The following is a 14,042-nucleotide window of genomic DNA, read 5'->3' as shown; positions in this document are numbered from 1 at the left end:
TTGTCCAAATCTCAAGGGCCACAACCAATTTTCATCCTTTGGTTCGCTTTGGAAAGCCTCTTGAGTCACCGCTGCAATCACTTATTTATTTTTCAAATCTGCCTTCATTCTGAGAGGGAATATCCTATTCCTTGTCATCTTTACTTCAACAATACATTGTTTGCTGGGTGCTCTATCCATGATGGTACATACATCATTCACAAAGAAAACATTATACCCCTTTTGCACAAGCTGTCTAATACTTAAGAGGTTACATTTCATTCCAGGAACATAATAAACATCTGCTATGGTTTTCTTTTCTCATTTTTTTGTTAAAACTTTTACTTCACCTTTTCCCATAACATAAACTTTGTTATGAGTCCCTAGTGTGACTTGTGACTTCACATTCTGATCTAACATAGAAAACAGGGCTATGTTTCCTGTCATATGGTTGCTGCAACCGAAGTCTAGAAACCATACATCTTCACTCTTTTCTTCAGCTATGTTACAGGCTAAAAACAAATTTTCTTGGCTGATATTTTCTCTAGTGAAATTTTCACTAGTTCTATTACTCATATCATCCTGTTTCTTCCTACATTCATTTGCATAATGCCCATATTTTTTACAATAATAACATTGGACATTGGATTTCTCATACCTTTGTCATTGAGCATGATGTTGTCCACTTTGTTGGCTGCTGCCTTCGCTTTGTTTCTGATTTGGATTGCTGCCTCTTCCTTGAGCATTTGCTGGACTGTTTCTTCCACCTCTGTTTTGGCTTCTGCCTCTTCCTCTCTTGTTTCCTCTACCTTGACCTCTTCCTCTTCCAAAGGACATCTGGGTCTTGAAAGCATGTTCTAGAGATGAGTTTTCTTTTCTACTCAGTCTCTCCTCATGTGTTATCAGCGATGCATGTATTTCATCAACTGAGAAGTTTGTGAGACACTTTGTCTCTTCTATGGTGGTGACAGTCATATCGATCTTTGAGGGTAGGAACCTCAACAGTTTCTCCACAATCCTCCTTTCTTCAAGAATTTCTCCATGAGACCTTATCTGTGTGACCAAACCAATTACATGTGTGAAGAATGAGTCAATACTATTTGACTCCTTCATGCAAAGATTCTCAAAATCTCTCCTTAGCAACTGTAGTTTTGTTGTCTTCACTTTCTCCATACCTTGATAGGCTGTCTTGAGAGTTTTCCATGCTTCTTTGGATGTCTTGGCTGCTGCTATCCTTGGAAACACACTCTCATGCAGTGCTTGATACAAAAATACGAGGCATTTTGAATCCTTCTTCTTATAGCTCTTCAACAGATCTTTCTTTGTCTGAGTTATGTTATTAAACTCTTCTTCATCCGCTCATTCTTCAAATCCATCCTCAACAAATTCTCATAAATCTTGTGAGGCAAGTAAAGCTTTCATGGTTATTGCCCAATAGTTATAATTTTTCCCATTAAATTGTGGGAGCTGAGTATTAAAAATACCCATGCTAGCGCTGGTGCTTGAGCTAGCCATTATTGCACTCTTGGATTTTTTTGACTGAGTCTTCACTCTGCTCGAGAAGCTATTGCAGCAAGGAAACCCTTCCTTCACCTTCTTTGACACCTTCAAAGAGCCTCGACAAGCTCCCATACCAAGTTGGGAATTTCTGATAATTCCAGAACAGAAAACACAGAATAATGCTCTGTTTTTAACACTCTATTTTAACACAGGAAACAAAAAAAAATCGTTTGCGGAATACGGTGTTTGAGAAACGCAGTTTCGTAAATTGATGAATGCAGTGTTTCAGCAACGGTGTTTCAGCAACACTCTGTTTTTGACGCAGCGAAACAAAAAAATATATTTTCTGAAAACAGAGTTTCAACAATGCACAACAAAAGGGACTTTGTATTCATTAACAATACTTCCTCTAACAGAGGAATTACAACAGGCTACTTTAGAGACAGTTCAAAAACTTCACTCTGTCAAAAAAAATACATTAGTGTGTCTGCACTGCTGTACATTACAGAAAGCAAAATACTCTGTCTTCTCTCAAAATCATCACACTCTCTTTGCACTATAAAACATTTTGTCTCTGCTCAAAATTAACGTTGTTGTAACACTCAGTTTCTTTCTTGAAAAGTTTTACACTGCTTTCATTCTTTCATACGCATCGCTGCTGCGTATTACAAAAAAAAAACTATCTCTGCACTGCTATGCATTACAAAGAGAACTCTCTATCATAAAAATTGTGACACTGCTGTGTTTCACATTACATTTCCATATTCAACAAAACTAAACTACACATTTGTTTTACTTGTGCCGTAAAGACAAAACTACACATGTGAATTAAAAAAAAATTAAAATTAAAATCTTACCTACATTTACCAACCACATTAATAAATTACCATCATTCCGTAATAAATGGTTGTGTAATGGCTGATTCATGAAAGGACTGGCGCTGCCACTGTTTAATGCCATATTCATCAATGCCAGTTATAGCAAATCACTAGCCCTGCAGTTGAAAATAATATTTCAACAGTGTAAATTGAATTTTGAGGCGTTTATGTTCACCAGGAGATAAACAATGGAGGACATGAAAACCATCCAGTACCCTCGGCAGTATGCATCTGCTATAAAGCCCCGTGTAAGATAGATGGCAGCGGTGACGCTTGTCCAGTAGTTGATATTTTTAATAGACTCTGCAACCCCTTCGTGCAGGGCAGCTGTTAAATAGATGATCAAGTTGGATGAAAGCGCGAAGCCTGTCAGGCCATCGGTGAAAGCAAGTACTGTAAAATTACATTTGAACGTTGTAATTAGATAGCCAGTTCCTCTTAAACGACCCGTATTATGAGAATACAGAGGATAATATTATTTATAAGATAAAAACAACTCACCCATGAGGAAAGTCGAAGCTTTCCATCCTCCAGATTTGGTTCTGAGAATGGGCCTTCCTCTCACCTCGATGGATCCATCACTGAGCCACTCTTCTTGGTCACTGTCTATTGTTGGCTGCACCGATGCCTTCCCAAACTCCATCGATTTCCTAAAATGTTGGAGTTTCATAATTACAGCCAACCCAAAGAGCAACTAATTACTCGGGCTCTACTGATATTTTAGAGAAGCCCTGTTTCCGAGTCTGATCTAGGCATGGCGTACGCTGGATATTCCTGTTTATAGTTGCAATGCATTTGAATGCAACATTTCTAGATATATCTTTAAATATCGTTGGAACAGGATATTGTCCCCCCCCAGTAGTTGTGCCCTTCACTCTAAAAGTTATTTTCCATCTGAATTACATCAGCTACATTAATATAAATTGGTTCCTAAATATAAATTAATATCACTAGATAAAAATGACGAAAACATTTATTTCATTAAATACTTTGAATATCCGAAATTTTAAATATCAATAAAATTAAGAAAATTATAATTTTATTTAAAATAACTTAAAATAATTATTATTATAAGAGAATTAATATAAAAACTAAATATATATACATTAATATTAATATATACATTAATATTAATATATACATTAACATGTAATAAAGTTTTTAATTAGGCACATTTCACTTCATAGATATGTTTAAGAGGATTGTTATAATATCATGACTCAATATCATATATTTCTCTTTATAGAAGCATATATTTCCCCTATTGAGAGCCGAGCTATGATTAGGTTTTTGTTGTACAAGGACAAACTCAATAACATAGATGATCATAGACATCCTAAGCTAGCATTAAATTCAGCAAAAACCACCTAAAACTCAATCGGGAGTGGCATAAAGACACAAGGCCCTGGTTAAACTATTGGGAGATCAACGAGAATGATGCATTTCAAAACATAAATAACATTAAAGATATTGTTACTTCTAAGTTCAAAGAAAAAATGTGGTGTGAGAAAGATTTAGCCGCTAAAAGAAAATTAAGTGATTATAAGAAGGTCATCAACCCCACCCTAGAAGATCAAAAGTATCTTTGTATTTTAACTACCTCAAAGAAGAAAATTAATATAGCAAAGATTAGAACAAATCCTCGTGAGCTCCATAGTGAAAAAGGTCATTGGGCAGTTCCTAAAATGCGATAGATGGAAAGGATGTGCCATATATGTGAGAATAGGAACATCGAGGATGAAAACCACTTTCTCTTAGAGTGCCCGGCGTACAATCACATTAGATCTCAATTTCACAATCTTTGTTATAATACTGACCTTCTTCGCCTTTTATAATGTCAAAATTATAGTGAGCTCAGGAGCGTTCTCTCCAAGCTGTTTGAGCATATGAATAAAATCTTAAATCAAAATAAATAATTTGTTTATTTAGGTTCGATAGACCAATATTTGGTCTTAATGAACTTTAACCATCATCATCATCTAAAAGACCATAATTTATTTTATATAACACTTATTTATTTAATATTTTTTAATCAATAAATTTAATTGAAAAAAAATAAAAATAAATAAAATAACGGTTGTTTATATGATATTTTTTAATTAATAAATTTAAGTAAAAGATAATAAAAAAATAATTATCCTAAAAATAAATGTCAATATTTAATTTGTGTTTACTATTAAAAATATTCTAATATATTTTATCAAATTAAATCTTTACTATCTATAATAAATTATTGATAATTAAATTAAAATTTTAAATCTTTATTTCAAAATAAACATATATTAAAATAAAAATCTATACAAACTATACTAAAATAAAAAATATTTAATATTCTAACAATGCTATTTTTTTTTTGAGCTATATAGGGGAGGGATTCCTATTCTTGTGCAGGGACCAGTAGTTGATATAATACTGGTCCCACCAAACCACCAGTGATTAAGACTTGTGAAACCAAATTTTAAACAGAAATAAATAACATTATGTATAAATAAGTTTTAAATTATGTCCAAAAATCACCCATACATTGACTGGGCCCACAACTGTCCATAAATAGTATTTTACTACTTAATATTGCAAAACATATTGACCCAAGTAGAAAACAGCTAGAGCCATAAAGGCTTCCAAACTGGTCTATTCCAGAAGTACAAAACAGCAGTCACTTCAACCCCCACTCATGAGAACTCCAACTTTGCATCCCAAATAAATATGCCTACCTGCACATAACAAAAGGAATGTATGTCAGCCATAACTGCTGTGTTGTTCAACAACTAAGCACCCTATGTTCAATAAATGACACCCAACCCAATAACAATTAAATCCAATTTGTTCAATAAATGACACCCAACCCAATAACAATTAAATCCACTTTGTTCAATAAATGACACCCAGACCCAATAACTGCAATAAATGACACCCAACTCATTCTATTTCTCATTAAAACAAATCAAAGCACATGGATCAACAAATAAACAATTCCCAACCATTAGATCACAGCAAATTAAATCCATACCACACATTCAAAATGAAGCCATTGCAATCCATGTGCATCCATGTCCACCAATTAAAATCAAGTCCCCAAAACTATAAAACAAATCCACCCACTGTTGAAGTTGCATCTTATGCTTTCAAACTATTCAGCAAACTTGAAGACAACATCACAAAACAGTGGCCAATATATTCAAGTTAGTTATATCTTCTTACAGTTTTGTTTTCATTTATCAGATTTTTCTTACATTACAGTTCTGTTACAGTTCTGTTTTCATTGTTTTCATTTATCAGATTTCTTACATTACAGTTTTGTCCATTCATTTATCAGATTTCTTACATTACAGTTCTGTCCATAGCGTGGTGACAGTTAACCTATACAGTTACAATTAACCTTTTTTATACAGAGTTTATGTATGTGTTCTAGCTTATACAGTTAACCTATTGAATACAATGGGAAACTTCTAAACATCTAAACATCGTTTCTCCTAGTTTCTTCAATGGGAAACTTCTAAACATCGTTTCTCGTCCTGTTGTCGTTCCCGATAACCCTTTATACATGGTAGGGTCTCCGCAACGAAAGCCCCGCTGTGTCCATGTTGATTGGACCAACTTAACAAAAGCAATATGAAACAATACACTGTACAGTAAGCGCAACGAAAGCCCCGCTGTGTCCATGTTGATTGGACCAACTTAACAAAAGCAATATGAAACAATACACTGTACAGTAAGCTCAACTTTCAGACTTCTAAAATAGATCATTTTTTCTAGGATTACAAACAAATTAGTGCAGTAAGCTATCAAACATATTGCTCAGAAAGACAACAAATCAAATAAGAGGACAAGATGCTATTAGATTTTAAGTCTGCTTAATAAAACAGGTGTTTTTAAGTTTAAAAATACTTGGGCTACATTAGTAATCCAGCTCGCTATTAAGCCATAGCTGCAAAACTCAAAACTTTAAAGGTGCCAATTTCAGAAATACTAGTTTAAGTTCTCCTGGCGTAAGAATTATTATTTCACACTTGGTCATGTTATGAATATATATTAGAATTGCAAAGATTTTGGAACTGCAACAAAAGTGGTATACCAGAAAAAAACAGATACTAAAGAAACCCCGTGAACTTACATAATTATGAGAGAAAATTTCACAAATATATAAAAATATAATGAAAAGTGAGACCTCTCAGCCGAATTTTAAGTTCAGTTACATTTTACAATGGTCGCGCTTAAGTGGTATACCAGGAAAAACAGATACTGAAGAAACCCGTGAACTTACATGATTATGAGAGAAAATTTCACAAATATATCAAAATATAATGAAAAGTGAGACCTCTCAGCCGAATTTTAAGTTCAGTCACATTTTACAAAGGTCGCGCTTATTTTTGCTCATGCAACAAGCACATGGAACAAACTAAATAGGATTTTAGTGAACTATCGGTGAAGTAATATGAGGAGATGCAAGCCATTTGTTTCAAAAAGCCTAAGGACAAATTAATTGAAAGAAGAGACAGAGTAACTGTAAAGGAAACAATCAAAACAGGGCACTGAATCCAAATTTCCAGTAAGCATGGTAAACACCAATAAAATACTAAGCACTGAAGCAATAATTTCAACTCTTTTGAAATTATGTAAAGATAGAGAAAAAGACTCATTTAGACATTACATGAAAAACTAAAATCAAACTCACAAATTCCATATCAGTCAAGTGGGAAGCATTTCTAAGTTTTTGTAACCAGATATGCGAAGCAGACGAAGACATGTCCCAATAATGTAAATAAAAGCACAAGTTTACCTCCATCGTAAAAATCTTGTTTTGACACCACAGATGAGAAAACATCTTATCTACCTAAATTTTTGTAGTCAAATATGCTAAGCAGAGAAAGAAAGTCCCAATAATGTAAATAAAAGCACAAGTTCACCACCATGGTAAAAAACTTGTTCTGACATCACAGATGAGAAAAAATCTTAATCTCAAGATCTACCTAGTGTTGTAAGTTACAAATGGTATGAATTCTTTCAAAATGGTATTCATGTGTGTAAGTCTTTTGTTAGCCTTGAAAATTTAAGAATGCTATCTATTTATGTTTAATTTTATTTTAAAACTGTAATAATTTGTTGACCTTATTTGTTGACCTTATTTGTTGCTTACCTTACAGGAATTGAAGGTTAGCTTACAGGAATTATTCGATCATCAGCTTCATAGGGATAATTTTTGCAGAAGTAATAAAGCATAATTTAACATATATTCTAATGTCTAAATGCATGCAATAATTTTATATGTTGTTGCATCTATGGCAAAAGGAAGTTACTCTGCTCGTACAAGGAGAAGTGGCAGGAGAGTGACAAGGGGGTGCGCAGCTGCGATGCACATCGTCCGATGATGACAGGCCAGCTGATGTCGATGCCAGCAATGCACCAGGGAACATTGTTGAAGATGACCATGTGACAGCTGCTGATGTTAACACACCATCAGCCACAGAACCACCATCAACAACAGTCCAAGGGGCAAGCTCAACTAAAAAAATCAGTGCTATAAGACGATGGACAAAAGAACAAATGTTAGTTGCAATTGACGACATAGAGTTTAATGGATACTCAGTTCGGGCATCTGCAAAAAAACATGGTATTCCTCCCTCATCAATACATTATTGGATAAATGGACTGACTCATACAAAACGTAGAGGGCCTCTTACAGTTATGACTGAGGATGAGGAGGTCGAGGTGGTTGAGTGGTGTAAAGAGATGGCCCAACTGGGACATGGGCTAGAGTTGATACAACTCAAATCAACAGTTGCTCAAATCTGTCAAGGGAGGCCAAACCCATTCAAGATGGGTTTCCTGGTAAATCATGGTGGTTTGGGTTTAAAAAAAGGCATCCAGAACTTGTATTGCGTACTGCTGAGGGCCTTGACAGAGACAGAGCATTAAATTTGCGCCCTGCAGTTGTGCAAAAATTCTATGACACACTTTCTAGTGCTTATGATAAACATTCTTATGGAGCAGACCATATATGGAACTGTGATGAAACAGGTTTACACGCAGGGAGGAATTGTGGCATGCGGGTAATTGCCAAGAGAGGGAGCCGAAATGTGCCAAAGATTTTGCCCAAGAGCAGGGAGTGGATAACTATTTTATGGTGTGTTAATGCAATTGGTACTTCAATCCCAGGATTTTATCTATTCAAAGGTAAAAATCAACTGAAAAACTATATACAGAACTGCGAACCAGGTGCATGCATGGCTGCACATCCCCATGCATGGATGACTAAAGAACTGTTTCTAAGTTGGCTTTTTCACTTTGCTGCATCGGTACCAGGTGGTGTCTCGCCTAATAACAGACACCTTTTGATATTAGATGGCCATGGGAGCCACATGGCTGTACAAACAATTGAGGAAGCAAACAATTTAGGCATCAACCTATTGACATTGCCAGCTCATACCACTCATAGACTGCAACCCCTTGATGTTAGTGTGTTTGGCCCTTTCAAGAACTATTTCAGGTCGGAGCGTGCTGCATGGATGGCAAAGAATCCAGGGGTTGAGGTGAAAAGGTTTGAGCTAGCAGAGCTTGCAAGTAAAGCTTTTAAAAGGGCTTTGACACCATCAAATATCAAGGCTGGCTTTAGGAGGACAGGAATCTGGCCACTGAACTATGATGCTCTCATGCATGATACTGGTTGTAGCCAAGCGTTTCATGTGGATGATCAGGAAGAAGGGAATGCCCAAACAGGTGTTGAAGTGCAAGAAGTAGATGACCAAGATGATGTTGTTGCAGCTGGTAATATGATTTCCTTGTCTCAAGCACACTTATATGCTGAAGATGATGAAACTGTATGTGAAACACAATATAACAATGAACAAATTCGCAGTAACATGGAGATTGTTCCACCAACTCAAGAACATGAAATTCCTGTTGTTGATATTGTTAATGTTATTGCTGAACATGCAGTTGACAATGACCAATTGACATTGCCAAGCCAAGTAACCCCACCTTCATGGCTAGCAGAAGCAATGATCAATATGAATGCACATAGTGTCTCAGCAACCAATGAAGAAAGCATGAACATGCCCTCACAACCAGCAGAATTGAACAGTGAAATTGTTCATTTTTTTGTGGACAATATATCAATGGAAGAAGATGAAGGACATAATGAGGCATCAAATGAAGATAATGATATAGTTCAATCAGTTCCAACAGAAACTGGAAGGGAAGTACCAAGCAATGACATGCAGGTGGGAGGGGTGGAGAAGACACTTGGACAATTCCTAAAGCTACCAGTACAGAGAGTATCAATGAAAAAAAAGCAAGGTGCACCAGGTAGTCTTCGTCTGGGCCGAAGCTCACAGTTACTCACCTCAGAGGACTATATAAACCTGTTAGTTGAGTCTGAAAAAAAGAAATTTGAAATGCAAGAATTAAAACAGAAAAAGAAGGATCTAGTCAAGGAGAAGAAGGCAGCAAGGATTGTTGCAGCACAACATCGAGCAGATGAAAAGATTGAAAGAGATAAAGCAAGGCAAATTAAGGACCAACAAAAGCAAATGGCAAGACAGGAAAAGGAAAAACGAAAGGCACAACAAATGCTTGAAAAGGAACAAGGGATGATCAATATGGTTGACAATGATACAAGAATAGCTAATGAAACCAGAATTATTTCAAACTCATTGGACTCCATTGCAGATAATACACCATTATTCCAAGATCTCATAAACATTCAAGTGCCTCACTATACTACTGAGGGTTTACCCACTTGCCTTATTCCTACCAGAGTTGGTGCCAATTCTATGTATGCTCATTACACACCTCCACTTAATGCAGGGACCAGTAGTGAAAATGTGAGGTATGGGTACTCAATACCTCCATGGTTGGAAGCTGCAAATTGGAGTCAATCATATGGCAGCAATCAACCATTTCCTAATCAACCCTTGACAGGTAGGCCAACCTACTTGGCTCAAGAAGGTAACTCGGGGAGTTTTGGCACTCAAGATTCTTAGGGCCATAAAGAATAGGGGTGTCATATGTTTTTGTTTGTAACCACATTATGATGTGGATTTTGGATGGATTGTGTCTTTTTCTTGTCACAAAAACATTCTGGCTTACAACCTAGGTTGTTTTATTGCTTTGAAACACTAACAACATTATGGTGCTATGCATTCACTACATTGAAAAGCCAACAGCAGCTTGGTTGGTTGTAAAGTAGTTTTATTTGCGAGTTAAGCACAAATGATATCAGTCCACAAAAGACACTACAATGATAACTTAGATACTTATTTCCCTTTTGAAATTGTTATGTCAATTCATATTATGTCTTGGGGCATCTTTTTCCACTGCAAAGATGAACTATATTTCACAAAATAAATCACTTAATACTTCACCATTAGCTTCAAAATGATGCTCCCAACACTGATAAGTGATTTCTTATGGATATTAAACCTTAGCAAATTGATTTCTTCTTACTAAAACAAGTACACCAGATCTCGAAAAGCATATTTCAGATATCAGAAAACATATACCAGACCTTAGATAAACACTTGAAAGTCACCAACAGAAAAACATATGACTTTATTAGTCTCTTATGGTCAATGTGCAGTGGTCTTGGGCTTATTATTATTGTCTTATGGTATTTATGCAGTCACCGTAGCAATATGCTTTAGATCTAATTATTCATTGCAGTCAACAAGTATCATAGAAAGCAGGCCACTCTAAGCAGTTTTTCAACTTTGAAAGAATAACCTAGATCTAAGTAAGCTTACCTACAAGCACATACTTCTGTAAAATATCCCAACTCTCAAACACATCCATCTTCTATTGAATACAGAAAGAAGTTAATACACAACAATAGCTCAAAACCAAAACTGAACTAAACTTAAAGCCTACACAACATATGTACTCCACAAAGATCATAAAGAGTTACAATTGGAACTACTGGACTCTTTGAAGTCATTTTCTTCATTTTTGAAGTAATTATTATTTAAATTTGTTGAAGAAAACCTGAAACACTGAGATAATAAGACACAGAGCTGCAAATAAATTCTCAACCATAAATAAGTAAATAAATCCAACAAATCTGATTTTAATATAATCAAATATGTAGTCATATATAGTTCTAAAATAATTGAGCTAAGTATTTTTCCAAGGAAACGAACAAAATGCATGTGATAGACAAAATTGAATGGCATAGGCAAACATGGGAGATAGTCTTTAGGAACCTAACCCAAACTACTGCAAGCACTATATCGGTATTCATCAGATTAGTCCCATGGAAGTGAGAAGCTAACACAATGCTTGAATAAGAGTACTCATTGTAATCAATTCAATGGAATCAGAGCCATATGTGTGAAATAGTTATAGGTATAAATGTATTACAGCTTCTACTAATATGGAGTTTAAGCTTAGTCAATTATATATGGTACATCAATTGATCCCGTGTAAGTGATTAGACTATACGCTTCATATTCCATATCCTTACATTGAGCTTATATCAGTAATATGTAAGAGTTATGATATCACTGTAATCAAGCTATACTAATACAGGAACAAGAGCTTATCGTAATTAAGGCATGTAGATTATGTGAACACTGTCCATAAGGTTATGCATTGTGATTACTAGTAACCAATACAGAGAAACAAGCTATCATAATATATGAATAATACGTAAGCTGCTTACACCATAGGCTCTAGTATCCTTCAAGAAGCAAACCAACATTCCGAAGAAGGACAGAGACAATCTGAAGATGGTCTGAGACATTAGCTTAGAAGGACTGAGGAAGCTAGATCTTTGGAATGAAACACTAGACCTTGAATCCTTACAATACCTGCTTAGGAAGGAATCCGCATACCTTCTTATCTGTATAACTCCCTTCAAACCCTCAGAACAAGACTAGACGTAGTAGAACCCTAGAAACAGCTTAGCCACCTTAAGACAGTCTGACAAACTTCCTACAAGCAAACAACCTTACATCTCATAGAAGGATTTAGAACACCACCGGCTTAGGAGTCTTACAATTCATGAAGTATGCCTAAATTATATGGAATGGTACAGAAGCTCGAAAGGCAGTTGAAACATTCTCTGTTCATGCTCCAATATTGAAAGGCAACCTATAATATGGCAGGGACCTGAAGCCTCACAATCTCCTGGTGGATAAGCAAAGAGGTGTAGTAAAAATAGCATATCTTGGCCTCGGAAGAGCATTTACAATTCCTATTAAGAAATATACACATGAGAATCCAAAACCCTAAACCCTTCAACAAAGCAGCTAATAAACATTAGCTTAGAAGGACTGAGGAAGCTAGATCTTTGGAATGAAACACTAGACCTTGAATCCTTACAATACCTGCTTAGGAAGGAATCCGCATACCATCTTATCTGTATAACTCCCTTCAAACCCTTAGAACAAGACTAGACGCAGTAGAACCCTAGAAACAGCTTAGCCACCTTAAGACAGTCTCACAAACTTCCTACAAGCAAACAACTTACAACACCACCGGCTTAGGAGTCTTACAATTCATGAAGTATGCCTAAATTATATGGAATGGTACAGAAGCTCGAAAGGCAGTTGAAACATTCTCTGTTCATGCTCCAATATTGAAAGGCAGCCTATAATATGGCAGGGACCTGAAGCCTCACAATCTCCTGGTGGATACGCGAAGAGGTGTAGTAAAAATAGCATATCTTGGCCTCGGAAGAGCATTTACAATTCCTATTAAGAAATATACACATGAGAATCCAAAACCCTAAACCCTTCAACAAAGCAGCTAATAAATTATACCTTCAACAAAACCAGAAGGCTACCATTATATCAGAAAAAAGCACAAGACCTTAACACCGAAAAGCTACAACATCATTTCCGTATGTTCCGAGTCTCACACTAGCTGCAAGCTTTGGAGATGGCAACCAAAACCAAGCTGCCATTAGAATCCAAAACCCTAAACCCTTCAACAAAGCAGCTAATAAATTATACATTCAACAAAACCAGAGGGCTACCATTATATCAGAAAAAAGCACAAGACCTTAACACCGAAAAAAGCACAAGACCTTAACACCGAAAAGCTACAACAAAACTTCCAATAAGCGAGGTGAGGTGTTGAGAAACACACGGTGAGAGGTGTTGAAAAACACTTCAGAAAATGGCTGGTAGGATAAAAATCCTACCGGATAGAAGCCATCAGTCCAGAGCTCGCCACACATTCGGCGGACCTTCTCCAGTGCTCGCCGGACCTGCCACACCTGCAACAATTGGAAAAAATTAACAAATGAGCAAATGCAGAAGAAAAAAACCCAAAAAACCACACAAATACCACCGAAATTTGCAGTTACCTGTAAATTGGTACTGGCTCCTCCCCAAACAGCAAATAGCACGAATTAAACAACCACCCAGGAAACCCTAAACCACCGACGGTCCAGACTAAACAACAATTGGCGGGAAAATAGTGCGAATTAAACAACCACCCAGGAAACCCTAAACCACCGGCGGTCCAGGCTGAACAGCAATTGGCGGACATGAGCTCAACAATGGCGGACATCATGCACAGGTAATGGAGCCCTCCCGCGCCATCATCGGCGGAGGGCTTCGAACAACCACCGGACCCGAACAGAAAACCCACAGTCGGAGCATACATCGCGCGGTAAAGGCGGAAATGAGCCCCTCCATGGTCGTTAAATAAAGTGTAAACCCTTGACACGTTCCTTAACAGGTG

General features: G+C 36.4%; 1 pseudogene; it reads right to left on the bottom strand.

The window, feature by feature from the left end:
- The window catches only part of LOC149247532 (protein NRT1/ PTR FAMILY 5.6-like), a 52,943-nt pseudogene that overhangs the window by 15,089 nt on the left and 23,812 nt on the right, over positions 1-14,042 (bottom strand).

This window comes from Pinus tabuliformis, chromosome 7, assembly GCF_031772625.1.
Source record: "Pinus tabuliformis cultivar Carrire ecotype Pingquan chromosome 7, CPIR1, whole genome shotgun sequence".
Classification (NCBI taxonomy): domain Eukaryota; kingdom Viridiplantae; phylum Streptophyta; class Pinopsida; order Pinales; family Pinaceae; genus Pinus; species Pinus tabuliformis.
Note: the sequence above shows the minus strand (reverse complement) of the source record. Positions and strands in the feature narration are given on the sequence as shown.